This window comes from Onychostoma macrolepis, chromosome 01 (genome assembly GCF_012432095.1).
Source record: "Onychostoma macrolepis isolate SWU-2019 chromosome 01, ASM1243209v1, whole genome shotgun sequence".
Classification (NCBI taxonomy): domain Eukaryota; kingdom Metazoa; phylum Chordata; class Actinopteri; order Cypriniformes; family Cyprinidae; genus Onychostoma; species Onychostoma macrolepis.
In genome coordinates, this window is record NC_081155.1 from 27,669,878 (window position 1) to 27,697,348 (window position 27,471).

Below are 27,471 nucleotides of genomic sequence, written 5' to 3' on the forward strand. Positions count from 1 at the left end.
TCACGAAACTACCGCCAGGTGGCGCAAAGGGACAGATTGCAAACTGACTAATTACGAAATACGAAAAATAAAACAAAATTATTTTGTTTTGTAACGATGTTCAAATTACGAAATAAAACAACAATAAATTAGAATGTCGTGAAAAAGTTCATTTTTTCTTGTAAGTGTCACAGTGCACACAGCAGGGAGGAACGAGGAACACGGAGACTAGGAGTAACTTCAAAATAATAGTCTTTAATGGTGACATCAGGACAGGGCAAGACAAGGCAAGGTTCACACAGACAGGAACACCGGGGAAAAACGAGTAGACCAGACGAAAACTAACTAAACAGGCAGGAACTAAATACACATGACAATCACTGATAATAACTAAAACACAGCTGGACAAGACTTAACTAATAATCACACTTAACAAGGACAGGAACAAGACCAAATATGGACACAAGAGGCGGGAACACATGACACACACGACAGAGGACGTGACAGTACTCCCCCCTCCCGGAAGGCGCGACTCGTGCCGTAACAGTTCCACCAGGGAGGGGGGGTGGGCACTCTGGAGGCCCCTCAGGACAGACATGGACTGGAACACAGGACGGGGACCTCCAGAGTGTAACACACAGACGGAGGCCCTGGCAGGGCTCGGAGCACAGGCGGTCATATATGGTCTTCGTGGCCGTGGCCTCGGGTCCCTCGGCCCGGCCACTCCACCCGGAGCTCTACTACCCCCCCCAAAATTTCCTTGGGGAATCCAGGGGGTATCAGGAGCCCTCCGGGGCTTAACAGACAGGACACTGGCCAAACACATAGGACAGGACAAGACAGAATAGCCCTCCTGGGCTAAACAGACAGGGACAGGACAGGGACAGGACAGGCCAGACACACAGACAGGACAGCCCACAGGAACAGGAAGCCCTCCTGGGCTAGCCCGGAAGCTGAGGCTTCTTCTGGGCATGACAGGGAGTCAGGGGCCCTCACAAGGTCCCTCAGCAACCGCCTCCACTTCCACGACAGGGAGGCAGGCGGCTGGAATGGCCTCCGTGGCCACAACAAGAGAAGCCCAGACGAGTCTCCGTGGACAAGACAAGGTTCTTTTAAAATGTTCCTGTGGGCATGACAAGACGGCACTCCAAGCGGGCTTGCCACACCCCAGGCGGGCTTGCCCCATGCACTCCAGGCGGGCTAGGGTGAGCCGTGGGCGGCAGCATGAAGGGAGGGAGCCGCCGACGTTCGCGTTGGCTTTCCCCGTGGTCGGCGGCGTGCACGAGCGGCAGCCCGTGAACAGGACTGAGGACAGCCGTGGACGGCGGCGACGATTCTCCCGCAAACGGCGGGCTCAAGACAGCCGCGGACAGCGGCGACGATTTCCCCACAAACGACCTTTTTTTAACACATTTATTCCAGTATACAGAGCCCATGACATGCAATTATGGACATGAATTAAGAAATTTATCACTTTCTATGATTCTTTCCTTTGTATTAATTAAAACGTGTTTAAATAATAATTAAACCATATTTTAAATAATAATAATAATAATAATAATAATACGGTTTCGTATTTCGGTATGCGTGAGATTGGGGGAATCCATAAAATGTAAAAATGAAAAAAAAAAAAATTTGAATTAGACGACACAGTATAACAATTTTGTCATTTAGTTAGAAAACAACCCCTGATTAACAACATTCGTTTCCAAACGCAGAAATCGGGTAGAGCCTTGCACGGGCCTCAAATCTAGGCCCTAGCCCGGCCCAATTGGCCGACAACTTACCAATAGCATAAAATAAAAATCAATGAATATAAAACACTGCAAGCATATTACAATGTTAGTTTAAACATTTAGATAAAAGTGCGCTGTTAGGCGTAGGATCTAAGCGGAGAGTGGAAGCTGAAGCGCGCTTAATGCATGGATGCGCCAGCACGATCACTTGCATGTTCTTCAAGTTGAAACTTCCATTTTTGCTCATACAGATAAGACTAATACTTAATTTGGAAATGTAAATGGTCTACCCTTATTTCTGTGTGCAGTCATAATATCAACAAAACGTTGTGCTTTCTAAAATAGAGAAAACAAACAGGACGCGCTTTTTGCTGTCTCGCTCTGCGTGAACAGGGGAGCTCGTGCTGAAATGCAAGACTCTAAAATCAGGTGCAGTTTAGCTTTGCCGTGTCCGAAACTGATGGTTTATATTCACAATAAGCTACAGAATAAGACTGAATCCATGAAGGGCTAATGAGGACAATAATAGGCTACATTATAATAATATATGATCGTGCTTTGGTTCATATTTAAGAAACAACTTTTAAAAAGTCGTTATTATTACAGCAAAAATTTGTTTTTGTTCTATTAATAACTTTATGTGAGGCTGAAAAATAAACGGTGCTTATCGTCGGTGCTATAGTTTTACTGTAGGCTATTCATCAAAAGCAGCATCAAAAAGCAGCGTGCTCACTGGCAGTCCAGTTCATTATGAAATATAATGGGAAATATATATACATTCAACTTCCAAAAGTGCATTCATCTTTGCCATGTTACATTCATTTAGTTTCAAAATGCTATGAATCCGTTTTGATTAATTTGAGTAAAAAGTGGCAAGACGAAAACCACTATTTTCTGTTTCAAACTTTCACATAGCATCTTTAGGTTATAATATCATTAAAATTTCAAAAACAGATTTTGATTTTCAAAGATTTATTATAAAAACGTATTATTTTTTCCCCAAAATGCAATAAATCCATTGAATCAATATAAAAGTTATTTTTCATATTGAAACTGTTGAAAATACACAGCAAAGTTGATCCACATATGACAGCCTCTGAACTTGGTCAATAGCCTACTAATCTTATATACAGGAACTGGACTAAAAATAGGTAAGCTACCGTCAATCAGTCATCGCTCCAAAAATAAATTCAACGAGTCATCTTGTTAATGGTATAAATTAATTACAAAAATAAAATAAAATCATGAACAAGAACCATAACATAGACCACAGAAATTCCAAAATGACATTTCCCCTACATTCAACTTCCAAAAGTGCATTCATCTTTGCCATGTTACATTCATTTAGTTGACTAGTGCTATACGCTGTATTAACAAAAACATTAATGGCATTAATAAAAACACTTACACTGACAAGCTATGCAATATCGCATTCATAATGGAATGCGATTCATCTGCGATTATGAACATATTGCATACCGCTACACCTGAAAGCACGTGAAGGAGATTTACTGCTGATTACAGAACCTGACACAATGTGCACGACAATCACATGTGATTTATCATGCAGCCATTTTTTGTTTGTTTGTTGACCACAAAGTACAAAGTAGCCTAGATGAGGAAAACTAGGATGCCGGGTGAATTCAAGTGGCGCCATTACTGTCTACAGTGCATGGAATGGTGCGCTGTGATTGGCTGAGCGGATGTATTGCATTCTGCAGAGAAGGGAGACTGGCGTTTCCAACCCAACCGTTTCAACCCTGAGAGAATAACACGGTGGATATCTCATTTTGCGTAAAATTGAACTGCGAATTCAATGCGAATTCAATGAACTTTTCAATACGGTGGATTATGTTTTTATATCAATGAAGGCTGGTGTACAGACGTGACAGTTTTAAAGAAGATGTGAAAATCTTCCAAATTTGGAAGCTCTCTTTATTAACTGCAAGCCTTTTTATTCACCGCGGGAGTTTTTCTCGTTTATTCTGGTGAGTGTGTACATTGCTCCTGACGCGCGCGTGAGCGCGGCGCTAGAACTGCTGGCCGATCAAATCACACACACAGAGCAGCGTTATCCGGACTCTTTCATTATCATTCTTGGTGATTTTAATAAAGCTAATCTCACCCGTGAACTGCCTAAATATAGACAGCACATCACATGCCCCACCAGAGACAGAAATATACTGGACCACTGCTACACTGTCTTAAAGGATGCATATCACTCTGTTCCCCGTGCAGCGCTGGGACTCTCTGATCACTGTTTGGTTCATCTTCTACCAGCCTACAGGCAGAAACTCAAACCTGCTAAGCCTGTAGTAAAAACTGTAAAGAGATGGACTTCTGAAGCAGAGCAGGATTTACAGGCCTGCTTCGAACTTACTGATTGGAGTGTTTTTGAGGCTGCAGCTACTGATCTGGATGAGCTTACTGACACCGTGACGTCCTACATCAGTTTCTGTGAGGACATGTGTGTACCCACCAGGACTTATTTAACATTTAACAATGACAAACCTTGGTTCAGTGCAAAACTCAAACAGCTTCGCCAGGCCAAAGAGGACGGCAGGTTTGAAAAGACTGGTCTGACACCCCACACCCGCTCCGACCGTCTCACAGCACAGCCATCCACAACTTCACCCTCCCTCCCCCCTACTGTTTCTCAGGCTGCACTCAAGATCTGTGAAGATGATGTATGCAAAGTCTTCAGAAAGCAGAAGATAAGGAAAGCCAAAGGCCCAGACGGTGTTTCTCCAGCCTGCCTCAAAGCCTGTTCTGTCCAGCTATCATCCATCTTCACATTGATCTTCAACAGATCACTAGAGCTGTCCCCTCCTGCTTCAAATGTTCCACCATCATCCCTGTACCCAAGAAACCAAAAATCACAGGACTTAATGACTACAGACCTGTTGCTTTAACATCTGTGGTCATGAAGTCATTTGAGAGACTGGTGTTGGCCCACATGAAGGACATTACTGGACCCTTGCTGGACCCCCTACAGTTTGCTTACCGAGCAAACAGATCTGTGGATGATGCAGTTAATATGGGACTGCACTACATCCTGCAACATCTGGACAAACCAGGGACTTCAGCTCCGCTTTCACCATCATCCCGGACACCCTTCAGAACAAACTGACACAGCTCTCTGTACCCATCTCCATCTGTCAGTGGATTACCAGCTTCCTGACAGACAGGCAGCAGCTTGTGAGGCTGGGAAAACTCACATCCAACACCCACACCATCAGCACTGGAGCTCCTCAGGGCTGCGTTCTCTCCCCACTACTCTTCTCCCTCTACACAAATGACTGCACCTCTAAAGACCCCTCTGTCAAACTACTGAAGTTTGCAGATGACACTACAGTCATCGGCCTCATCCAGGACGGCGACGAGTCTGCTTACAGACAGGAGGTTAAGGAGCTGGCTGTCTGGTGCAGTCACAACAACCTGGAGCTAAACACGCTCAAAACTGTGGAGATGATCGTGGACTTCAGGAGAAAACCCCCTGCTCTCCCCCCACTCACCATCATGAACAGCACTGTGGCTGTAGTGGAGTCATTCAGGTTCCTGGGCACCACCATCTCTCAGGACCTGAAGTGGGACAATCACATTGACTCCATCGTGAAAAAGGCCCAGCAGAGGTTGTACTTCCTTCGTCAGCTGAAAAAGTTCAACCTGTCACAGGAGCTGCTGAAACAGTTTTACTCAGCTGTTATTGAGTCGGTTCTGTGCTCCTCTATAACTGTCTGGTTTGGGTCAGCCAGCAAATCAGATTTAAGAAGACTTCAACGGACTGTTAGGACAGCAGAAAAGATCATTGGTGTGCACCTGCCCAGCCTTCAGGACTTGTACAACTCCAGAGTGAAGAAACAGGCAGGTAACATCATCAAAGACCCCTCTCACCCCGGACACAACCTGTTTGCACTTCTCCCTTCAGGCAGACACTACAGATCTCTGTGCACTAGAACATCTAGGCATAAAAACATTTTTTTCCCCCATGCCATCTCCAGCTTAAATAGCTAACACATGGATCATTACCTGTGTTCTGTAATTCATTCTCCATCTTTAATTATTGCCTCTTTCTCAAGTATTATGTAAATACATATACATATCTGTTTATTTATACAGCTGTATATAGAGTAAATAATGCACAAATCTGTACATAAATCTACTGTTCCATATTCATACTTATTATTATTATCTATTGTTAAGTCTTACTATTTAAATGTTTTTTCTGTTCTCATGTCAGATGTGTATGTATGTATGTGTGTACCAGGAGCACCTTAAAAAAACCACAACAAATTCCTTGTGTGTTTGCGCACACCTGGCGAATAAAGCTAATTCTGATTCTGATTCTGAAATTATATGAAAGCGAGTAAAGAAGGCTCCCTTTAAAATCACTGAAGTTGTCAGTTAATGAAGCTCTTTTTTACATCGTGTGCACTGTGAACTTGAGTTTAGAGGATGTTATATTAATCCGTCCCTTCTTTTCAGTTTCAATGATTTAGCTAAATCATGGCCAGGTTTTGTTTTAGTTAGGCCTAAATAAAGTGAGCGAAATTATACAGTGCCTCACATTTTGATAAAATAAAGTTAATAATTAATAAAACACGCAACAATGTTCTCTGTCAAAATAATGAATAGCCAAACAAAGTATGTGCGTGACAAAAATGCATGCTGTTTTATTAAAGGAATTTTAAAATATAAACTAAAAATGTACTTGTGACAAATATTAAGTAATGTGAGAATACTGACATTTTGCAAATAAATCCATGTTTAGCCTATAGCCTAGCCTACTGAAATAGGCTACCACTTTTAGTGCTACGATGCAAAGTAAACCACCATTTCTTTAGGATAATATAACACATGATTCATATTATATGAATAATACTGTACACGTTATGTGTTTCAAATCTAAAATATGGTGTAATACTACTGTACAGCTTAGAGTAAATATAAGCACAGGCTCATAGGCTTGACATTTATCCTGCTTGAATTCGTTCTAATGCTGCATTCACGTGCTATCGGAATTATCGTAAATACGAGTTTCCTAGTCAGAAATTGATAATATAAGGCCTCTCTAAGGCTGTTCATGTCCAATTTCCGACTAGTAAGCTCGTATTTACGATAATTCCGATAGCACGTGAATGCAGCATTAGAACGAATTCAAGCAGGATAAATGTCAAGCCTATGAGCCTGTGCTTATATTTACTCTAAGCTATACAGTAGTATTACACCATATTTTAGATTTGAAACACATAACGTGTACAGTATTATTCATATAAGCATAAGAAACACACATAACTTCATCAGTACTAAATTTGCATCTGTGAATATTAAATATTTTAACTACAGTGTTTTTCTTTCATTTTCACCGACTGCAGCCGTCAAATCGGCTAGGCAAAGCTGACGGCTATTTGTGAAAATGTGTTTTGATGCGTTCGCTTGATAACTTGTGGTTAAGCGCCACTAAGTGGTCAAAAGCTGCAAATGCACTTTGCAGACGCGGCGGCAGTGGCTACGGCGGTAAAAAGCACACTTTGGTTGGCCAACTACTGTATTCTAATATTACATGGTATATGTATGACCTAACAACATTCTTATTTTTGCAAGCGATTTAGCTAAAACATACACTTTGTACTTTTTAATTGCTTACACATATTACAAACACTGGGTTATTGTTTTTAATCCAAACCCCTTACAAAAATTAGCCATTATATTATAGTATATTAACCGTTTTATTACAGTAAAAGTGTAGTAACCATGTTTTTTTGGCGCATTGATTACCATTTAGTTATGGTTAACAATGGTTATTTTGTGGTTACCATGGTTTTTTGGTTTTATTTGTGGTAAAACCATGGTTCATTTTCGTAAAGGATGCTCGGTTAAGACTGTTGGGTAAGGAAGATGACTTGATTTGACTAGGGTGACCATATGTCCTCTTTTCCCCGGACACGTCCTCTTTGTGGACCTAAAAAACCTAGAAATCCCGTCTGGCCGGGATTTCTAAATCGCCCAAATGTCCGGGATTGGGCTTTTGCTTTCTACAGTCGCCATTCATTGTGTGCGTTTTTGTATTAAAGTCCTGCTGTTTTCTTGATCCCGATCCCGCTGAATTTCTGCCTGCTCCCGCAAACATTCTAATATTGAATATAATTTTCACGCATCAGGGAGTTGCTATGAATACGCAGAGCATTTAAATCACTTTGGATGCAGGGTTGCCAAATCCGCATTTTTTTTGCACGGAATTGGGCTGATTTTAAACTATTGCGGAGGGTTGATTTTCTCCGGTGGGTTAAAGGTTTGAAATATTGCATAAATTACATTTGACTGAAATGCTTGTATTGAAACATTTTGCATTCTACCTATGATAAAACTGTGGTAGACGTTAAGTTTGAAGGATGCTGGTAGGAAGCCTTAGCTGTGTTTATGATCAATCTGCATAACGGTGACTGTCAAATATGTAGTTTAGGTATGGAAATGACATATTTTGAGTTTTGATATTTGGCATATGGTCATTGCGCTACTTTAGGGGCTACGTTAACCCCCCTCAAACCCAACAACCCCACCCCCCCGTCTGTATCCTGCCCCCACTGTCCTCTTTTTTGAAAACTAAAATATGGTCATGTAGAAGATTTTTATTGATATTAATCAGAATTACTTAGACGTAATCAAGGTGAATTTTGCCAAAAATGTATCTATTGAATCTTCCAATATATTCTGAAGGCCTTTGTGTCAAAATGTGTACGTGGCAAAGCACATCTGGAAGAAATGAGGAGGGGGCTTTTTCCCCCTTTACCATAACAAAGTCAGGATGGTCTTCTCTCCTATGGGACAGATAGAATTACGTACACTAGCAAAATATAGAATGGTATACGTGTGGTTCCATTAAAAAATAAAACCTACTCTGGAATCAAACTCTGGCATTGCGTTTTGTTCTTTGAACTGCGGCAGACGACACTTCAATTGGCACCCCAGATGGGACCTGGAAAAGAGCAACGGAGAGGACAGCTACTCTGAGCAGATTCTGATGAACAACATATAAAAAGTGGCCACTAATTAATCAGGTAAGCGTTTTTTCTTATATAGTTATGTGTTGTTTGCAAAATCTGTTCTTAGTGGTAAGGTCACTTAAATTTTGCTCTTCCAAAAATTACCAAATTTAAAAAGAAGTGAAAAAACATAAAAGGGAGTTTTATTCCAGAAGAAATAACTGCATGCATTATCTGGTTTATTGTTTGAGGCCTTGATAAAGAACTTAAACTGAAATTAGGAAGTGCAGGCAGATTTTACATTGCTAGCAATGATCTGTGGTTATTTAGTCTGAGCCTGAAGGGCCAGAAATAAATTCGAAACAGATTTGAGGAAGAGAGCGCGCAAGACCTACGATACCGCCCTGATTAAATTAAAAAAGACAAAAAAAAGTTGTAAGATTACAGGGGTCTGAGATGGGTAGGCGAAGAAAAAATTCCTGACAAAAGCTGGTTATTTTACTTCAAAAGAGAGAAAGGAGGGATTACAGTGAGAGAACCAGAGTTTTGGAGCAGGTGGATACTCGAGAGAAAAAGCTTTGTTTTGTTGTTTTGTTTTGAAGAATGTTTGAAACTGTGTCCGCGTCAGAATGCGTGTGAGTGTGAAAAACTGAGAGTGAATGAAAAACGAATAAATTCCGATTGGGTTTGAGAAGAGAAGTGTGCCTTTTTCCCAAGTGGAGGGGGGCCGCAGCTCTTGTCCTGCCCAAGAGGTTTGATTGAAAGAATAAACCCTTTAAAAAATTAAAGGGGTAAAGTATGATTGATAAGCCCTTAGATAAAGGGATAAAGTGTGAATAGATGAACCCTGACTGAATAAAGGGACTTAGTGGTATGAGTGTTTATAGGAATAGGGTCAATAAAGATTGAATCCAGATGTGTTATAAGATCTTATGTTGGGTGTCTGTGTAAAGAGAGAGAGAGAGAGAAAAATTTCTAAAAGCAGCGCTGTGGAGAAGAGATATTAAGATAAGAAATTAAATAAAGAACATTAAAACTAATAAACAGTAAACAGAAGAGGCAATAGATAATAGGAAAAAATAAATAAATAAAAAATTATTGAAAGTTTTATGAATACTGTGTGATCATAAAATAAAGTTGAAAAGAAAAATATAAAGAAAGAGTATATACATCAGCGTTGTGTGAGGAAATGGAAACTCTGGCAAAAAACTATAAACCAAAATGTGTCAATAAAAAGCGTGAAAAAAGAGAGAGAAAGAGAGAGAAAGAACAAGAAGTGTTGGCTATGTTTAAAAAGGAAGGTGAGAACACCTTAAAAAATCTAAAGCAGGCCAGGAAAATTTTAAAGGAAGCAGATAAAGAAACATGCAAAAAAGAGATGCTATTTTCTCAACCTCCTCCTTATATGTCAGGAGAAAGGCTATTACCGCTTCTCAAGGGGAAGGTAGATGTGATGGGGGAAATAGAGGTCGAAGGTCAAGTTGAATTTGAACCAGATGTAAAAGCAGGGAGCAGAGAACAGAAAAAGGAGAAGGAGGGGTATTTACCTATGGACTGTTATGAGCAAGCACGTTTAGCTTTAAACCAGATGAAATCAGACCAGGAAGGTAAAACAAGATACTAGGAAGTGTTAGAAAGATTAAGGAGAAAAGATCGTGAAATTAAAGCACAAGTAGAAATGATTGAACAGGAGTTGGGTCAAAAAATCAGAGAATCAGGCAAAAAAATTCAAAAGGAAAATGAGTTGGAGAGACAGAGAAGTAAGCTGTTTGACAGCAATGAGGAAATTAATGTTGAAGGAGAAATATTTGATACAAGAAAATGGGAGCAAGGCAGAGAAAAAGGAACACTTAGACCACTGGCTGCACAACTTCCTATTTTAATTAAAGGTGCGCAGGGACAATACGTCCCTTGGGCCTCTCAGGACCTCTCAGGACTGGTGACGCATCTTCCGGAAATGAATGACGGGGCTGGCAGATGGATCAAAGATTTTGAGGAGGAAACTATGGGCAAACTTTTGGCTGTGGGAGACATTAAAGCATTGTTGGCAAAAATAATAGGAGGGGCAAAGCTGGATGAAATTTTGCAAGCAGCCGCTCTAGACAGAGCAGTGAACTCTCACAATATGGATGGAATTGTTTTTGATGCATTTCGTCCAACAGTATGGCAAGCATTGCGACTGGAGTATCCGAACAGGCTGGACCCTAAGACTCTTAGAGGAGCTCAGCTGGGAGATACTGAAAATCCGGCCGTGTATATCCAGAGACAGTTGAAAAACTGGAAACAAGAGACTGAAATAAATCCTGAGGGGGATCCTCTGATGGCTACGTTATTCAGACAAGCTGTAATTGATGCCATGCCTCTAGCCGTAAAGAGCAGGCTAGATGATGTTGCTGGCTTGAACTCAAAAACTCATAAAGAATTTTGTGATCATGTGACACATGCAGTGGAGCAACACAGAAAGAATGAACTAAAGTTCAAGACCCAAGAGAAAGAGCTACAGCGCAAGCTAACTCAACTACAGCTTGAAGAGCTGACAAAGAAAAATAAACGAAAGATTCAAGCTCCGATAATAAAAGAAGGAGAGGAACAAATGACAGTTATGTCTCCTGTAAGTGCTCCGCAACCAACTATTCAGCCAAGCCCTTCTACTGCAGGCCCTCCGAACACACACCAGCTTCCTGTACCTGTAATTAATGTTTACCCTCAACAGCCAGCTCCAGTGGGGTGGAGAAAAAGACCAATGCAGAGAGGCCAGAGAGGAAGAGGCAGACCTTATACTGGCCTTCCAGATTTATGCTGGATCTGCAATCAGCCAGGACATATCCGATATAATTGTCCCACCTTGTCATACCAGCAGTACCCTCGAGGGAGCAGAGAAGAAGGTTGGCAGCAGTCCATTCGAGGTACAGGAGAAGGCCCTGTTAATCCGTGGAGGGGACCAAATCAGGGATACTAGGGGTGCCCAGAGAATCCTACAGGGGAGAACCGGTTACCAATGTTAACAACTAAAACAGATCAAGAGCCTATTATGCAAATTAAAATAGAGGGTAAAGACACACCCATGATGTTAGACACAGGAGCAATTTTTACTTGCTTAAATTCAAAATATGCTTCACATCTCCCCTTGTCTGGAAAATTCACAAAGACAGTAGGATTCTCGGGACAAATGCAATTAATTCCAATGACAGCTCCAGTGTGTCTACAAACAAAAAATCAAAGTATAACAATGCCCATTCTTGTATCAAATCAAACTCCTATCAACTTGTTAGGAAGAGACGCATTATGCAGATTGGGGTTACAAATTTGGTGTTCTCCAGAAGGAATATTTATCCATGCAATAGGAACAGAAATGTAAATGGTAGTTACAGAGCCAAAAGCAAATGTCTATTGGATAGGACAGATAGAACAAGATGTGAGACAGACAGTAAACAAATGGGGAAAGTTTATTGAAGCACAGATTCCTGAAGCACGGTTAACAAAATCAGAATTTCATTGTACAATGATCTATGATCAGGACAGAGATGAAAAAATAGAACAGAAATGGCAGGAAGAAACAAAAGGTCAAAAAGTCGAGACAGTCTCTGAGTATATCATAATAGGTAAACAAGGAGCAGCTTTAAATATTCCAAACAGTGAATTTGTAGAAAAATGGTTCAATGTAACTGATTCTGTCCCACATATTGCGATATATGTAGGAAAAAACTGGGAAACAAAAGATTTAGGACCAATGATGAGAGAAGCAGGAAAGAGCAAATGGGAATCAACAGAACATCCGTTGATTTTTCATTCAGCTGACAAAAATTACATCAAAATTTTGTGTGCAACCAGTTTGCTGGGTATTCCACAGGAAGTAGTAATCAATCAAAAGAATTTAACACAGATGACCACAACATCTGAATTACTAAACAATACTGAGACTGAATTGTTTAGGGAAATGGAGAGACAGGTACCAACTGAATTGTGGTCACAACATGATACTGATGTAGGATTAATAAAATCAGCTAATCCAGTAAGAGTCCAACTTAAACCAAATGCACGTCTACCCAGAAAAGCACAATATCCTTTGAAACCAGAGGCTGAGGCAGGCATAAAAGACAATACTGAAGGTTTAGTGAAGGCAGGAGTTTTAACAGAAACATCTAGTTACTGTAACACTCCAATTATACCTATACTAAAAGCAGACAAAAACCGATGGCGTCTTGTTCATGATTTACGAGCAATCAATGAAATAGTTGAAGATTTGCCAGCTGATGTGCCAAACCCACACACGTTACTAACGCACGTCCCTCCTGATGCTAAATACTTTACCGTAATTGATCTCTGCTCCGCCTACTTCAGCGTGCCATTAGCAGAGGAGAGTAGATACCTGTTTGCGTTTACCTATGCAGGAAAAAAGTATAGTTATGCAAGAATTCCTCAAGGATTTAAGCATTCGGCACACATATTCAATCAAGTGCTAAAAGCCGATCTAGAAGATCTTGAAATAGATGGAACGCTAATACAGTACTTAGATGATTTACTCGTTTGTAGTTCTTCGTTAGAACAATGTCAAAGCAACTCAATTAAAGTCTTAACAAAATTGGCTCAGGGAGGACACAAAGTGTCCAAAGATAAAATACAGTATTGTCAACCTCAAGTTGAATACTTAGGAAGATTGATTGCCTATGGCACACGTGCTATAGCACCCTCTCAATTAGAAGGTATAAGTAAAACGCAGATGCCTCAAACAGTAGGACAAATGATGACTTTTTTAGGAATGACTGGCTTTAGTTCAGACTGGATAGAAGACTATGCAGTAAAAACAGGACCATTGAGAGAAATGATGAAACAGGCAGGGATTCAGCATCTACGTAATCCATTAATATGGAACACAGATGCAATACTGGCATTTGAAACAATAAAAAAAAGAATTACAACAGGCACCTGCCCTAGGAACAGCCAATTATAATAAAATGTTTCACCTCTATGTGTCTAACAGAGCTGATGGGTATGCATCAGCTGTACTAATGCAGGAAACTTGCAGTGGGAGGAAAAAACAGCCTGTAGCTTATTACAGCACAAAGCTGGATAATGTTGCACAGGGATACCCTCCATGCTACCAACAAGGCCTAGCGGCAGTATATTATGCTTATGAAAAAGCATCCACCATAACTATGGGGTACCCAGTAACTATTTACACTCATCACAAAACTGGAATTGTTAGAGCAGGGAAAATTTGTTCTAACACAGGCTCGAATTTTGGCCTATTCCTCATTACTTACGTATCCAGATGTAACTATTAAGCGATGTCATACAGTCAATCCAGCTGACTTGATCCCTTTGTCTTTTGAAGGAAAACCTCATGATTGTGTGAATGAGTCATTGGCATTTACCATATTACGACCAGATCTTGAGTCGACACCCATTTCTGAAGCAGAAGTCACTTACTTTGTAGATGGTTCTAGCTTTAGAGACCATGAAGGAAATCATACAGGATATTCAGTGATGAAGAAGGACAAGAAAGAATTTGTACCAGTAATATCACAGCAATGTGTACAACCTTGTTCTGCTCAATTAGCTGAATTGAAAGCTCTTACAGCTGCATGTCAGTTAGCAGAGGGACAAACTGCTAACATTTTCACTGATTCAGCATATGCTCACGGTGTATGTCACCTATTTGGTGCCGTGTGGAAACAAAGAGGTTTCAAAAAGAGTGATGGGACTCCCATCCAACACGGTGATCAAATAGGGCAATTAATTTCTGCTATGATGCTACCGAAAAGATTAGCAATAATCAAATGTCAAGCACATAAAAAAGGAAATGATTATGTCATTAAGGGAAACAATGCAGCGGATCTACAGGCTAAAAAGGCTGCTGGATGTCAAATAGCAGTATTAACACCTGTAGTACTTATAGAACCTCAACCTCAATTGGATGACATAATTCGAATTCAGCAACAAGCAGGCCCTTACGAACAGTCAATGTGGCACCAGAGGGGGGCCAAAAAAGACTCACAAGAGATTTGGCGTACACATGAAGGACACATGGTGGCGCCAATTTCACTTTTGAATATTCTTATCGCAGATGCGCATGGTTTTGACCATTGCGCAAGGGGGGAAGTGGTAAGAAAAATTAAAAAGCAAGGATATTGGTCTCCTTATTTGTATGCAACAGTGGATGAATTCTTGTCTACATGCGAAATTTGTGCAAAGTACAATGTGAGAAAAGGGATAACGACACCCATAGGGCATATACCGGTACCGGATGGGCCTTTTAAACATCTGGTCGTTGACTACGTGGACATGATAAAACGGGTACAAGGTAAAAGATACATGTTGGTGATCGTTGACAGATTTAGCAAATGGGTGGAGGCAGTACCGTCAGCAGATCTAGGAGCAGGGACAGTAATCAAATTTCTAACAAGAGAAGTAATTCCTAGATTTGGGATACCATCAGAAATAAGTTCAGATAATGGTTCGGCATTCATACAAAAAACGGTAAAACAAGTGTTGCAACAATTAAGAATAAAACAAAGACTAGGTTGCATTTACCATCCTCAAAGTCAAGGACAGGTAGAGAAAATGAATGGAATTATCAAGGCCAAAATAAACAAAATATGTGAAAGTACTAAACTTAATTGGATTGATGCTTTGCCTCTAGCACTAATGAGCTATCGCATGCAAACTAACCGCACCGCGCATTTAACACCTCATGAGATGCGTACAGGTCGGCCTATGCCGGTGCCACATTGTAGAGGTCCCTACAAAGGACCGCCTCTAGAGCAGTTACAAATGGAACTTCGTTCATATATGAAGAAACTAACTGCCATACATAAAGCTATCTATTCACAGGAAAAAAGAAAGGAGCCCAGCGAGGAAACGGAGACAACGTGTCCAGTTGTTCCAGGTGACCAAGTATATCTGAGGGTGTTCCGAAGGAAATGGAATGAGCCGAGGAGAGAAGGCCCGTACACAGTGGTGAGAGCAACTCCGACAGCAGTGCAAGTGGAGGGCAGTACAACTTGGTATCATCTAAACCACTGCACGAGAGTTCCCAAGAAAAAGACAGAAAGGGAGGAAAACAGACAGGTAGACAACTTAAGGAAGATTAAGGATAAGAGTCCAACACCGTGGTATAATGAGCACACTCGCACCCTAAAGAGAGCAGCCCGGAAAATGGAGCGCAGCTGGAGGAAAACTAAATTAGAGGTATTTCGTTTAGCTTGGCGGGAAAGTACCCTATCCTACAGAAAAGCATTAAAAACTGCTAGATCTGATTACTTTTCGTCTCTTCTACAAGAAAACAAACATAACCCCCGGTATTTATTCAATACAGTAACTAAATTAACGAAAAATCAAGCATCAACAGGTGTTGGCATTTCCCAAGAGCATAGCAGTAATGACTTTATGAACTACTTCACTTCCAAGATCGATACTATCAGAGATAAAATTGTATCCCTGCAGCCGTCAGCTACAGTATCGCATCAGATAGCGCACTATAGACCCCCTGAGGAACAATTCCACTCATTCTCTACTGTGTGAGAGGAAGAATTGTATAAACTTGTTAAATCATCTAAACCAACAACATGTATGTTAGACCCGATTCCATCTAAACTACTAAAAGTTCTGCTTCCAGAAGTCATAGATCCTCTTTTGGCTATTATTAATTCATCATTGTCATTAGGATATGTCCCCAAAACCTTCAAATTGGCTGTTATTAAGCCTCTCATTAAAAAACCACAACTTGACCCCAAAGATCTAGTTAATTACAGACCGATCTCAAATCTCCTTTTCTGTCAAAGATACTAGAAAAGGTAGTATCCTCACAATTATATTCCTTCCTAGAGAAAAATGATATCTGTGAGGAATTCCAGTCAGGATTTAGATTGTATCATAGTACTGAGACTGCTCTCATTAGAGTTACAAATGACCTGCTTCTATCATCTGATCGTGGTTGTATCTCTTTATTAGTTCTACTGGATCTTAGTGCTGCGTTCGACACTATCGACCACAACATTCTTTTGAATAGACTACAAAACTTTGTTGGCATTAGTGGAAGTGCCTTAGCATGGTTCAAATCGTACTTATCTGACCGCCATCAGTTCGTAGCAGTGAATGAAGAGGTATCATATCGATCACAAGTGCAGTATGGAGTACCTCAAGGCTCAGTACTAGGGCCGTTACATTTCACGCCTATATGTTACCCTTGGGAGATATTATCAGGAGACATGGTGTTAGCTTTCACTGTTATGCTGATGATACTCAGCTCTATATTTCTTCGCGTCCGGTGAAACACACCAAATTGAGAAACTAACGGAATGCATAGTCGATATAAAAACTGGATGACGAGTAATTTTTACTGCTAAATTCTGAAAAACAGAGGTGTTAATTATCGGACCTAAAACCCCACATGTAACCTAGAACATTATCTAACACTTGACTGCTCTGTCAATTCTTCTTCATCAGTCAGGAACCTAGGTGTGCTGTTCGATAGCAATCTGTCATTTGAAAGCCATGTTTCTAGCATCTGTAAAACTGCATTTTTCATCTCAAAAGCATATCTAAATTGCGACCAATGCTCTCAACGTCAAATGCAGAAATGTTAATTCATGCGTTTATGACCTCAAGGTTAGACTATTGTAATGCTTTATTGGGTGGTTGTTCTGCACGCTTGATCAACAAACTACAGTTAGTCCAAAATACAGCAGCTAGAGTCCTTACTAGAACCAGGAAGTATGACCATATTAGCCCGGTTCTGTCAACACTGCACTGGCTCCCTATCAAGCATCGGATAGATTTTAAAATCTTGTTAATTACTTATAAAGCCCTGAATGGTTTAGCTCCTCAGTACTTGAGCGAGCTCTTATCGCATTATAGTCCTCCACGTCCGCTGCGTTCTCAAAACTCCGCCGCTTGATAATACCTAGAATATCAAAATCGACTGCGGCGGCAGATCCTATTCCTATTTAGCACCCAAACTCTGGAACAGTCTACCTAACACTGTTCGGGAGGCAGACACACTCTGTCAGTTTAAATCTAGATTAAAGACCCATCTCTTTAGCCTGGCTTACATAACACATTAATACGCTTCTATTATTCAAATCCGTTAAAGGATTGTTAGGCTGCATTAATTAGATCAACTGGAACCGAACACTCCCCATAACACACGATGTACTCGTTACATCGTAAGTTGAATGGCATCTACGCTAATATTTGTCTGTTTCTTTCCTAGTCTGTTTCTCAGTCCGTATCCGATCAGATGGTGGATCAGCACCAAGAGATGATGTCTACAGCCCTGATCGTCAGCGGAGACCAGGACACCCAGATGACCCCCAGAGATATATCCCCAGATATATCAACCAAAAATAACAAAATAACTAAAATATAATAAAATACCTAACTACATAATACTACTATTGTTAGAAATTGCAACAAAATTAAAATAGAAATATAAACTTTTGAACTGCGGGTTTCGTCTGGTCAGAGGAGAACTGGCCCCCCGACTGAGCCTGGTTTCTCCCAAGGTTTTTTTTTTCTCCATTCTGTCACAGAGGGAGTTTTGGTTCCTTGCCGCTGTCGCCTCTGGCTTGCTCAGTTGGGGACACTTAATTTCTAGCGATTATCGCCGATTTGATTGCACAGATACTATTTAAACTAAACTGAGCTAGACAATGACATCTCTGAATTCAATAATGAAATGCCTTTAACTGAAAATTGAGTGTTTAATCTTATCATTATACATTACTGACACTCTATCCTCCAATTTGATACTGTTAAGTGCTTTGACACAATCTGTATTGTAAAAGCGCTATATAAATAAAGGTGACTTGACTTTACTTGACAACGCGACAGAAAGTGACAAGGAGGAACCTGAAACACAGGATGAAGTGCAAACCAAAGACAGCACAGAAAAGGTTTCACAAGGAGTTCCAGTTGTCCTGTCAGAGGAACAGGAGAGGGAAGGGAACGAAACAGACAATGTGTTTGGAGATCCTCTTATGCTTAATGTATCTAATAATGCAACTTCAAGCTCAACCCATAGAAAGCAATCAGAGACTTCTCTCCAAATGCAACCCCAAGCTCCAATAATAGAAAACAACCAGACTTCTCACCAAATGCAACCCCTAGCTACAATAATAGAAAACAACCAAACTTCTCAACAAATGCAAATCCAAGCTCCACCAACAGAGAGCAATCAGACTGCCCTTCAGTTACAAACACAAGAGGTAACCAACAGCAACCAGACTTCCCAAGAATTGACTTTTCAGCCCGCAAATGAATCTAGCAGTGACTTTAACTTAATCCAAAATGAACAAGCACAAGTAGAGGAGGAAAAAATATCTAGACAAAATAGACACATTGCAGATGACAATTATAACATCACTATTAAAGGCAATTCAGATATATTATGGGAAAAGGCAGAAGATAATAGTTGGTATAAATGGGTAAATTACACAGCTGAAAAAGAAGAATGGGAAAACTGCATAGTTTGCCTTGAAGCGAGACCGATTTTATATATTGTACCAATACCTATACACAGTTCTAGTTGCAAAATATTTCATGATGAATGGTTTAAGACATGTCCAGGACTGTCAAACGTAATGGGGTTAGATGTATTAAAAATGGGAGGTAAATGTTTTATTGAAAGAGGTAAAGCGATAAATGTCTTTAGAAACTGTACCCAAAAAATGGCATTTTGCCCATATTGGTGCCAGTTTCTCCAATCCACAACGATTTACAGAGAAGCTACTGAATTGCAATGTGAACGTACCCGTAAATGGCCTATTATACAAGAAACAAAAATACAAAAGCCACAAGGAAGAATACAATTAATGGCAGATCAGGAATTTGAATGTTATGAGAAAAAGGGAAATGTTGACGTAGGAAGATTTAAAGGAAAGTGTAGCAAAATATGGCAAATACCGCGATGCACAGTTGACTATTTAGTGGTAAAAGAGGGCCCACCACCTATATTTGATGACATTGATATTCCATTGGCAGACATATGGTGGATGTGTGGATTAGAATATGGCCTTTTGACAACATTGCCAGAAAAATGGTCAGGATTATGTACTAGGGTTATGTTGACACATAAAATGAGTCACATCTCTTTGGATGAAGGAGAAACAAAAGAAGAGAAATCTAGATCGAAAAGAGCTTATGAAAAAGACCCTGCAGTTTATATAGATTCAATTGGTCAACCGAGAGGTATACCTTATGAATTTAAAGCAAGAGACGAAGTTAAATCTGGATTTGAATCAATATTCATTTGGATTGCGCAAAATAAAAATACAGAATGGATCAATTATATCTATTACAACCAGCAAAGATTTATTAATTACACTGATGACGCCTTATCACTTTTAGGAGAACAATTAGATGCAACAAGCCGAATGACATGGCAAAACAGAATAGCTTTGGACTATTTGTTAGCTGAAAAGGGAGGAGTCTGTGTTATGTTTGGGGATCAATGCTGTACTTTCATACCAAATAATACTGCTCCAGAAGGAGCATTCACAGAAGTAATGACCAAATTGAAAAACTTAAGGGTTGAACTTAAAACTAATGCTGGGACAGACGAGAAAATGTGGGATTGGTTTGATCTAAGGTTGGGAGCTTGGGGAGCATGGTTTGCTAAACTAGGAATGTTTTTAGGAGTTGCCATAATGATAGGAGGTTTATTATTTTGTTGTGTATTACCTATACTAAGAACATTAGTCGTCAATGCTACTGTGAAACAAATGGAGATGATAAAAGTCCCAAACAATACAGCGAATAATCACAGAAAGAAACTTGGATGAATATTATGAAGGATTGCTAAACAAGCTGATCTTAAATGAGCAAACTTCGGATGATGGATCCAGCGACTCTGATGACTATGAAAAAGAGATGTAAGGATGAGCCATATCCTGGGTGTAAGTGCTAGCCTAACCTCTGCCCAAGTATGGCCCTCTACGATGCGCAAAGTATCTGGGCTGAAGATCAACGGATCCGAACTATTGTTTCTTGGAATATTCAATGTATTATGTTTTGAATGTGTTTTTAAGTGTTTTTATGTGTTTGATATACATATCTGTGACAACCACAGGCAAGCGCTGAACCGATTGCACGCTCATGCTTTTAACATTGTATTTTACTATAAAAGAAGAAAGGAGACAGAATCTTTTACTCTCTTTTAATCAAAGGTGGAGAGAGACGTTTGGTCCTGATTCTCCTCCAGAGTGCTGCCGCTTCATTTAGTCGATGGTAAACCTGTGTGACTTACTTAGTCACTAGATAGTGTTAGCTAAAAGGACTGAATTATGAAGTAGCACTCTGGGTAGACGTAAACAAATTGTGAGACTTAATGAAGTCTCAAAGGGAGGAATGTAGAAGATTTTTATTGATATTAATCAGAATTACTTAGACGTAATCAAGGTGAATTTTGCCAAAAATGTATCTATTGAATCTTTCAATATATTCTGAAGGCCTTTGTGTCAAAATGTGTACGTGGCAAAGCAGATCTGGAAGAAATGAGGAGGGGGCTTTTTCCCCTTTACCATAACAAAGTCAGGATGGTCTTCTCTCCTATGGGACAGATAGAATTACGTACACTAGCAAAATATAGAATGGTATACGTGTGGTTCAATGTATAGAAACCCCCTCCCCTTGTTAATTTTTGAGTATATATACGAGAGACAAAGAGCATTCGAGAGAACTCCTTTGCAAACGAGTTTTCGGTTTTATTCCATTAAAAAATAAAACCTACTCTGGAATCAAACTGTGGCACTGCGTTTTGTTCTTTGAACTGCGGCAGACGACACTTCAGTCACCCTAGATTTGACCCAATTTGGGTTGATATCAGTACGTGAAAGAGAACATGCAGCAAGTCATGCGAGTTCAAACGCAAGTTTCTGTGTGAGCTGAAATCCGTATTTGAGGTGATTAAGATGGGAAGAAGTGTGGAAGATAGGAGAAAACCAATCAAAGCGCAGATGAGAGACAACTTTGAAACTGTCTGGAGTGTGTTCCTTTAAAACTGGACCAGTGAATGTGCTGAGCGCGAACTGGAAACAGCTGGAATGGCGCTTGAGATGAGTCTGTGTTTTTGGTGCTCATGACAGAAATGTGTTGAAAATACAAGAAAACTAACCAAAGAGAAGAGGAGAGAGATTTTTGAAACTGACTGGAATGTGTTTTTCTAAAACTGAAGGGTTTTGTCCAAGTATGTTCTCACAACATTGAGCGGTAAAGCCGGAATTGAACTAGTCAAAATGGTGCTTGAGGACGTGGATCAAAATGGTAAAATCAAAGACGGTAAAATCCTGTCCGTTTGCTATAATACACAGTTTAATCTTGGCTTTCAGTGTTTATTACAGGCTTTTTAGCCTGTGTGTTTATTGGCGTGACGGTTTGACCATAATAGTTTAACTTATTCACAGGGCTGCCAACTTTTGAGTTCAACTTGGAGTGATTCAGCGGGTTTGGTAAGGGGGTGGGGGGTGGTTATTTGGGGTATATATATATATATATATATATATATATATATATATATATATATATAAAACACCAGTCAGCAGTTTTGTCTGACATCTGGACATTTTGTCATACTGTTTTCATCATAACATCATGTAAAATAACTGCTGCAGTGCTGCAAACCTATTAAATTTTTACCACAGCGAGAATGGCAATATACAGTATAAGAATTGAAAGATTTACTAGTCATTAGCTACTACTATAAATAATTGCAACTGCATTTTAAAAATATTTCGACATGAATTTCAAATATTTCTCTATTAATCTATTAGTCTGCATTGCTTGAACATCTGTTTTGAGAAATTATATTTTTCTCCCATTCGAAAATTAATCCCGCATTCATGAGGGATGTATATGTCACTCCAGAAACTGAACGGATTATATTTAGCCTGGAAAGTGCACAAATAGCTATACTTTATAATCACTAAAAAGGTGTCACTTACTTCAGTTCATCGTGATCTCACAAAGTTCTGTTATAATCAATGATATTTACATTGCGTTGTGAGAGGATTCGCAAGTGTGTGGGAAAAAAATCCAGCGTTTAGAGTGAATGCAATGTCCAATCACAGGTGTTCAAGAAATCAACAGATATGTCTGTTAATGGCCACACTGCTCAGCACTACGAAAACGCGTTGTAAATAGAATCTTTTGGCGAGATCTTTTACAGAGCACAAACACAAATGTGCACAGGAGTCTTTACCAAATATGTTTTGGCAATATCCTATTATTACAGTTTTAAATGAAGGTGCTTTTGAATGCATGAAAAAATGGATGTATGGCATGAGAGCATGAGAAATGTGTCAATTGCGCGAGTTTTGCATGAGAGTTGCAAGTTTTCACCCATGTTTTTCAGTGGGTGAAAAACATGAACAAATTGAAAAAAAATCTTACATTTGTTCTTAAACAAGTAATTCAATATTAAGCTTTTCATAAGAATTTGGTTTAACTGTGTAAGCTGTATAAGTATGCAGTTGCTTTGCTTTTTTTCTGAACTGGTGTAATACATTTTCATCTTTTATTATCTGATGCCTTTGTTGTTGTCATATTGTGTGTGATTTTAATTTAAAAACCCATTTTGGGTTAATTTAACCCAGCAGTAGGCCTATAATAAATTTCAAACAATATTTGAATTAAATAAAACAGCCACCATGTTTGTTGTTATATTACCTGGTATAATGTATGTATGTATGCATGTATGTACACAGTAAAATCAGCAGTGTAATATTTGCAGTGTTAAAAGTTATTAATTCCCAAAGAGTTGAATTAACAATCTACAGTGTTAAACAGTACTCATGTTCAGTGTTGTCACACGGTGTAATATTTATGTAATTTCACTTTTACACTGAAAGTGTAAAAACCCCGCCAAATTTATCTGACTCCGCCCTTCAAGGACCACTGCCTCGCAAAGCGACGACGCCATTTTATCTTCATGCGACCGAGATGGTAAGTTGGATTGCTTTTCACTTTATAAAATTACACGGGAGAAATACTTTTTGTTAATAATTTTACTCAAAATATGATTGGTGGTGAACACATTTGGGGTAGTCGTGGCCTAATGGTTAGGGAGTCGGGCTTGTAACCTGAAGGTTGCTGGTTCGATTCTCGCACCGGCAGGAATTGAAGGTGGGGATTGTGAATGAACAGCACTCTCTCCACCTTTGATACCATGACTTAGGCACCGAACCCCTAATTGCTCCCCGGGCGCTGGAGCAAGGCTGCCCACTGCTGTGTGTGTGTGTGTGTGTGTGTACTTTGGATGGGTTAAATGCAGAGCACCATTTCGAGTATGGGTCACCATACTTGACAATACGTCACGACTTAACTTAACATTTAGAAATTACTAACTGCGAGTGTTTTTGTCAGGTTTACAGTGTTGAGTTCGTGAGGTGTAACGTTAGATGCAAGGTTAGCCTGTGTGAAAGTTTCTAATGCGGGTTCGATTTCCTGAAATAAGGTGATTTTACGTGTAAAATAATTTTTGGAATGTGTTTACAATTTATGTTATATACAGTGGGGCAAAAAAGTATTTAGTCAGCCACCAATTGTGCAAGTTCTCCCACTTAAAAAGATGAGAGGCCTGTAATTTTCATCATAGGTATACCTCAACTATGAGAGACAAAATGAGAAAAAAAAAAATCCAGAAAATCACATTGTAGGATTTGTAAGAATAAGAATAAGAATAAGAGTAAGAATAAGAATTTATTTGCAAATTATGGTGGAAAATAAGTATTTGGTCAATAACAAAATTTAATCTCAATACTTTGTTATTTACCCTTTGTTGGCAATGACAGAGGTCAAACGTTTTCTGTAAGTCTTCACAAGGTTTTCACAGACTGTTGCTGGTATTTTGGCCCATTCCTCCATGCAGATCTCCTCTAGAGCAGTAATGTTTTGGGGCTGTCGCTGGGCAACACGGACTTTCAACTCCCTCCAAAGATTTTCGATGGGGTTGAGATCTGGAGACTGGCTAGGCCACTCCAGGACCTTGAAATGCTTCTTACGAAGCCACTCCTTCGTTGCCCGGGCGGTGTGTTTGGGATCATTGTCATGCTGAAAGACCCAGCCACATTTCATCTTCAATGCCCTTGCTGATGGAAGGAGGTTTTCACTCAAAATCTCACGAATACATGGCCCCATTCATTCTTTCGTTTACACGGATCAGTCATCCTGGTCCCTTTGCAGAAAAACAGCCCCAAAGCATGATGTTTCCACCCCCATGCTTCTCAGTAGGTATGGTGTTCTTTGGAAGCAACTCAGCATTCTTTCTCCTCCAAACACGACAAGTTGAGTTTTTACCAAAATGTTCTATTTTGGTTTCATCTGACCATATGACATTCTCCCAATCCTCTTCTGGATCATCCAAATGCTCTCTAGCAAACTTCAGACGGGCCCGGATATGTACTGGCTTAAGCAGGGGGACACGTCTGGCACTGCAGGATTTGAGTCCCTGGCGGCGCAGTGTGTTACTGATGGTAGCCTTTGTTACTTTGGTCCCAGCTCTCTGCAGGTCATTCACTAGGTCCCCCCGTGTGCTTCTGGGATTTTTGCTCACAGTTCTTGTGATCATTTTGACCCCACGGGTGAGATCTCATGGAGCCCCAGATCGAGGGAGATTATCAGTGGTCTTGTATGTCTTCCACTTTCTAATAATTGCTCCCACAGTTGATTTCTTCACACCAAGCTGCTTACCTATTGCAGATTCAGTCTTCCCAGCCTGGTGCGGGTCTACAATTTTGTTTCTGGTGTCCTTTGACAGCTCTTTGGTCTTGGCCATGGTGGAGTTTGGAGTTGGACTGTTTGAGGTTGTGGACAGGTGTCTTTTATACTGATAACGAGTTCAAACAGATGCCATTAATACAGGTAACGAGTGGAGGACAGAGGAGCCTCTTAAAGAAGAAGTTACAGGTCTGTGAGAGCCAGAAATCTTGCTTGTTTGTAGGTGATCAAATACTTATTTTACAGAGGAATTTACCAATTAATTCTTTAAAAATCCTACAATGTGATTTTCTGGATTTTTTTTTCTTCTCATTTTGTCTCATAGTTGAGGTATACCTATGATGAAAATTACAGGCCTCTCTCATCTTTTTAAGTGGGAGAACTTGCACAATTGGTGGCTGACTAAATACTTTTTTGCCCCACTGTATATACTTTTAGCTTCTTTCATTTTGGTTCGTTGACGGATCCTCTCTCCTTCATTCCCGCCGAGGCCTGGTTTTAATACGAGTCTGGCACTGAAGATGAGGTCTGAAGTAGGGGTCGACCGATATGTGTTTTTCAGGGCCGATGCCGATACCGATTATTAAAGACCAAGTGGACCGATAACCGATATGTTTAACCGATATATTATGTCTAATGTAAAAATGAAAATTAATGTCAAAATTAAGAATAACAAGGGCTCTGACAAAAACTGCCTTCCCTGGTGTTGATTGCACTTCTTACTCTTGTCATCCTCCATGCATCCATCTACAATAAGGGTAATATAAAGAGAGAGTTAAAAGTGGGGCCACTGCATGCTTCATGATTAAGCCTATGAATACTGTACTACAGCTAAATAGCTTGGGGAAATGTAAGTATTTGGCTTCAATAATTTACATGTTAGAAATGTATGTGGAATAGCATAACCTCTCATAATTATAATATAAAAGTGTAAATCATTTAATTGTCTTCATAGCTCCATTGTACAAGTTGTGAAGAAGACTGCAACTATTTTAATTAAACTATAACACTAATAGCCTGTTATAGGCACACTTGGTTCAATAGCCTATTGAAATGTCACAATTTATGTCGTCATAATCTTGGCCTGTGTGACAGTACTTAATCTTGGCCTATGTGACAGTAATTTCGATTACTTTTAATTTACAGTGCAGTGCAAATGAAGCCATAAAACATTAATTTCAGTTATCTTTTAATCAAATGAGAGTTAAACTCAATTTTTTGGCAAACAAATGGGTTTACCATTAAAATTAAAACATGGAATAAATAGCGTATTGTGTGATTATTCTTTTAAACAAAAGTTGTTGTTGTAGTAGTAGTACTAGATAAACCAAACTTTTATTTTGACGGGTTGCCATGAGGACCTCTTAAGTTTCTGTATAGCCTATGTATGTGATATGACGATCGTTTTACTCAAATGAAACGGTCAAATGCTCATGAAGCAACTCTCAGAGCAGTTCTGGGGATGTTGGTCATGTATTTATGTCCTCATTTATTGAGACGGCAGATGCTGAAAACACCGCGAGCGTCGCGCACTTCAGTGTGTGTGTGTGTGTGTGTGTGTGTGTGTGTGTGTGTAATCAAAACCGCGTGTCTGTGTCATTCACATATACAGAGACAGCAGAACATACATAATTCATATTTAAATAAGTCTTTTTGCAGCTTAATATTTACAGATACTAGTCCATAGCGCGAGTCGATTTAAGTGTACTGACCTACTTTTGATTAGTTCATCCAAACTTTGACGAACTCTGTGACTCCGCGTTATACAGTAAATTCCATTTATACGACTGGATTCCGCGATTCCGTCTGCGTTTTCCCATCGCGGAAACCATAAATAGATAATATTGAGGTGTTTTGCAACTTCAGTGTAGTGGATTGTGATTCATTGCAACTTGAGCAACGTCTGCTGCTGCCTTTGAGAGACAACTGATGCGTGATGATCACTGAAACTGTAGCAAGCGCTTTCAGTGAGAGTGCCTTAGTCTTCCACATTGATTGGTCTGACTCGTGACTCCCAACAAATCAGATGCGCGGTGGGCGGAGACTGCTCGAGGCCACAG

At 39.9% G+C, this 27,471-nt stretch overlaps 1 protein-coding gene across 5 annotated transcripts in view; it reads right to left on the reverse strand.

Moving 5' to 3' along the window:
- Positions 1 to 27,471, reverse strand: part of chst10 (carbohydrate sulfotransferase 10) — a 118,295-nt gene that overhangs the window by 24,672 nt on the left and 66,152 nt on the right. The window contains exon 1 of one of the 5 annotated variants that reach the window (XM_058775512.1): positions 11,543 to 11,669. The exons of 3 other annotated variants lie outside the window; for them this stretch is intronic. The gene's annotated coding sequence lies outside the window, so the exon portion shown is untranslated. Of the gene's footprint in view, positions 1 to 8,612; positions 8,635 to 11,542; positions 11,670 to 27,471 lie in introns of those variants that run through there. One more of the 5 variants, XM_058775521.1, reaches the window with a different exon arrangement.